The sequence below is a fragment of the Galeopterus variegatus genome, unplaced genomic scaffold (assembly GCF_000696425.1).
Source record: "Galeopterus variegatus unplaced genomic scaffold, G_variegatus-3.0.2 Scaffold9370, whole genome shotgun sequence".
Classification (NCBI taxonomy): domain Eukaryota; kingdom Metazoa; phylum Chordata; class Mammalia; order Dermoptera; family Cynocephalidae; genus Galeopterus; species Galeopterus variegatus.
The window spans coordinates 36,916-41,829 of NW_007735481.1; positions in this window are offsets into that span (position 1 = coordinate 36,916).

Genomic DNA, 4,914 nt, shown 5'->3' on the forward strand with positions numbered 1-4,914 from the left:
TTTTAGTCCATTTTGTGTTGCTGTAACAGAAATACCTGAGACTGGGTAATTTATAAAGAAGAGAGGCTTATTTGGCTTACGATTCTGGAACAGTTGCATCTGGCACGGGCCTCAGGCTGCTTCTACTCACGGCAGAAAAGTGGCAGGCAGCCGGCNATAATGTGTATCTTTCTGTGAACTTTGTGAAGACTCCTCACTTATATATCACATTTTCTTTATCTGCTCATCCACCGAAGGACATCTAGGTTGTTTTCATATCTTGGCTGTTAAGAATAATGCTGCAGTGAACATGGGAGTGCATATATATCTTTGCAATGCTGATTTCAGTTTCTTTGGATATATACTCAGATAGTTTTCCATAATTTACATTACCGTCAGCAGTGAACAAGGGTTCCCTTTTCTCCACATCTTATATTTCTCTGATGATTAGAGATGCTGAGTAACTTTTCATATAACTGTTAACCATTTGAATTTCTTCTTTTAAGAGTCTATGTAGGTCCATGGTTCATTTTTTAATCAGGTTATCTGTTATTTTTGATATTGAATTGTAAGAGCTCCTTATATATTTTGGGTTTTAACCCCTTATCTAATGAATTATATGTGAATTACATCTCAGTGAAGCTGTTACACTCCTCCCCCTTCACAAAAAAAAATTCTATGAAGAGAAAGGGTTAAAATCCCACCTAACTGAGCCTCACCTTTATTCTGTAAAATGGGGTGGTCTGAGAAAGGCAGACAAAAAATGCTTAGCATGGATCCTGGTATGTGATTTTTTTCAATAAATGGTAACATTTATTTCATTAACTTTTTTTAAAAAAAGGAAACAAAACTAAAGATTAAGAAACAGATCGTTCTGGGCCGGCCCGTGGCTCACTCGGGAGAGTGCGGTGCTGATAACACCAAGGCCCCGGGTTTGGATCCCACATAGGGATGGCCGGTTCGCTCACTGGCTGAGCGTGGTGCTGACAACACCAAGTCAAGGGTTAAGATCCCCTTACCGGTCATCTTTTTAAAAAAAAAAAAAAGAAAAGAAATAGATCGTTCTTTAATAAAGGGGTAAGTGCCTTTTGGGTTACACTAATAGCTACACTAATTGGTTGGATTTATTGTCCGACTCCTGCCATCACAGCCAATTGTATTGCTAAAGCAATTCATAACTGAAGCCAAAACATTTAATTATTTTAGTTATACTAAGTTTCCATTTGTATTGTTCAGGCTAGGGCTCAGACCCTTCAAATCCATTGTACACACTGGGTCACCAGACCCCTCACATGCCAGGCTGGGTCATAGACCCCTCACACGCAGGTCCATGCTAGGTAGTTGGGAAAGATCCTGGGAGCCTTTGGCAGGTGACACAAGCTCAGTCCTCAGCAGTAGCAGCAGCAGCGGTGGTGGCCTCTCGGGGCATCCCAGGGGCACTGGCAGTAACAGCCTCCAGCAGCAGTAGCAGCCTCCCCATGCCTCCCATCCTCCCTGGGGGCAGGGGGGGGGGGGTCCCGTGGATCAGAGCCACTTGTCCTTTATACTTAAGTCCATAACCCAGGACACTGGGTGCACGTGCAATTACATTAGACAATAACCAAGGAACACCTGGGTGCACGAGCATATTTACATCAAATGGTTGGCAAGATTCTGAATATCTGAGGGACCCTGACCATTTTCCTTCACTTTCTCTACAGTGCCCCATTTAGATCCAGTTATTTATCCATATTTACGGCACAAGGGCTCTTTCTGCTAGATTGAATTAAAATATTTATATTTTAAATATTTCAGAGGAAATAAGACCCTTGATGGATGTGGTCTACAAATTATATAACTAATAGCTGAATATAAGTTAATTTTGAGAACTTAATACAATTTGAGACTGTTCCTCTCTCCATCCAAGATTCATACTTCCAAAAGAAACAATCAGCCACCAAATAAAAGTCCACTCTTCAGTCCTACAAAAAATAAGGAGCAAAGACTTCCTCTGTTGTCTTCTTAGATATGAAAATAGCTTTAAACTCAGCAAATGAAGCTAGTCTTTGTTTCTGCCCCATCGGTCTCACAGTACCACTGCCAGGTTATTTACAACTGCTATCATGCTTAGACCAAGAGTTCACAGGTGATATCAATATGATTGTTGTTCGGTCAATATGATCTTCAGTAGGCTGCATCTGACACATTTTCCTAAATGAAGAGCAAAAGTGATTGTCGTCCTTTCTTTTTGGATGCATCGTGATGGAATGAAAAAGATCTGGGTTGTAATTCAGAACACCTAAATTTTATTGCCATTCACCTAAAGTGGGACCCTAACTAGTCCACTGAACCTCTCTGAGACTTAATACACTTGTCTACACACTGATAATATCGATCTTGCTTACCTAAGAATTAAGATCAAATGAAATGCAGTGTGAGAAAATATACTGTAATGCATAGTACAAATGAGAAAGTTACTACACTTTCCCTAATCTCAAATAAACCTGTTCATTTTCAGACAGAGAGGGAGGATAGTCTGAAGGCAAATAGACTGCAAGAGAAATCAGTAAACTGTATGAGAAGCTGCTGAGAAAGAAAATTTCTTTTTATATATTTTTTTCTGTTTCATGACCTGATTTTAGGATCAGACTCTCAACCTCAACACCACTTTTAAAAAGACACTTGTCGGGCCGGCCCGTGGCTCACTCGGTAGAGTGCGGTGCTGCTAACACCAAGGCCACGGGTTCAGATCCTATATAGGGATGGCCGGTTTGCTCACTGGGTGAGCGTGGTGCTGACAACACCAAGCCAAGGGTTGAGATCCCCTTACCGGTCATCTTTAAAAAAATAAATAAATAAATAAAAATAAAAAGACACTTGTCATATAAAACTGTGTGTGTGTGTGTAACTGCTATGGGTTGAATTTTGTCCCCTAAGAAAGAATTGTTGACTTCCTAATCCCTGGTACCTCAGAATGTGACCTTATCTGGAGATAGTCTTTACAGAGGTAACTAAGTTAAAATGAAGTCATCATGGTGGCCTTCTATGGTAGCCCTTTTTATAAAAACTGGTTTCCTTATAAAAAGGGGAAGTTTAGACAGAGACGCACACACACACAGGGAGAACGCCAGGTGAGCATGAAGGCAGAGACTGGGGTGATGCATCTGCAGGCCACAGGGTACAGGAGTGCCAGCGAACCTCAAAGAGCTGTGGGAGCACGGAGCAGCCTCCCTCATGGTCCTCAGAAGGAACAGCCCTGCTGACACCTCAGTCTCAGAGTTCGAGTCTCCAGAATCCTGAGATGAAAAAGTTCTGTTGTTTAAGCCGGGGCCCACCCAGCGCGCTTCCTGGAGCCTTCGGCGTCCGCGTCCCCTGCGGTGCCCCGAGGGCGGGCGCCTGTGACACTGACGAGTTGCGCAAAGGGAGGGGGTGGGGCACCCTCTGGGTCCGTCCTCGCTCGTCTGGGTGGTCTGTGCCAGGGCGTCCTTGGAGTGGGGAAGGCGGTGGCAGGGATGGGGGCTCTTGTACGGTCCCGTCTGCCCGGCGTTGAGAGCTGGTCAGAGCTGCAGGCGGCTGCTGGCAATGACACCGAGTTCCCGCTGCTCCTGGCTCTCCGGCGCCAAGATCCACAGCCCCAGGAGCTATCGGCTTAGCTGAGCTCAGCCTGGAAACGCGGCGAGTGTCGGCTGCACCACCCGCTTTGTGGGAAGGGGCGTTTAGGGGCACGGAGCGGGAGGACACATCAGAGAGCTGGTGAAAGAGGTCACCATATGGAGAAGCCCTCTAATGACGAGTTGGAGACAAGAGGCAGAAAGTCCAGGCACACCTTTGACCTGAGACCCTCCTGGGTGTGTCAGCGCCATTACCTGGCCGCCTGCCGCATCTCGTGACATCAGCACCAGACCTCCCGCTGCCACTGTTCCGAGCGCACTGGCCACCCCGACTCCCCGAGCGGTGTGCGCAGAAGTTAACTGAGCTTCCCAGGGCCCCGGTGGGGATCACAGCCAGATCTGGCACACAAGCCAGCCACCTGGGTGGCACTGCCCCGGGCTGTGCTCTCACTCTGTGCACCCTCCCCTCCACCCCACACCGTTTCCTGGAGGATTAACTCTGGGATAACCATTTTGGTAGAAGCTGGGCTTTTATGAGCAGCACCGAGGCTGTTCATCTATGAGATCTCCCGTGGTAAAAATGTCTCCTACCTCCCCCTTCTCTCCTGGGCAAGGTTTCCGGAAACCGTAATTAGCAGCTCTCTTGTTTTANATTTTGGTAGAAGCTGGGCTTTTATGAGCAGCACCGAGGCTGTTCATCTATGAGATCTCCCATGGTAAAAATGTCTCCTCCCTCCCCCTTCTCTCCTGGGCAAGGTTTCCGGAAACCGTAATTAGCAGCTCTCTTGTTTTAGGAATTTGAGGAATAAGAAAAATTTCAGGCAAACAACCTTACCCGTGTCTATTCATTAAAATTTCCAAGGCCCTCTTTCTTCCCTGCACATGTACTGTGTTCCCAGCAATGGTTCTGCAGGCAGTTATTATGACCTCCATTTTACTGATGGGGTTCTGGAGTTTTAATGACTTGTACTAGCAACACTGGCCCATTCTGGCAAGAGAAGGGAGCTCCATCAGAACTGAAACTGTGCACTTAGCTCACTGCTGCAACCCAAGTGCAGAGAACGGTGCCTGGCACATAGGAGAGACTCCAGGAGAGTCTCTGCCCTGGCCTTAGTTACCTTAAAGCAGAGAAACATTTGTTCGTTACTGAGCTAATAGAGTAGCAGCAACTTTGCAAACTAAATGGCTGTGCCACAGTGTTTCCTTCTGTTCCCTGGTATTTCATTCTTATTCTCATCTCCCCTCTCTTTTATTCCCACTCCCCAAGAGTGGACAGAGTTACTGAGGTGTTTTAGTCCATTTTGTGTTGCTGTAACAGAAATACCTGAGACTGGGTAATTTATAA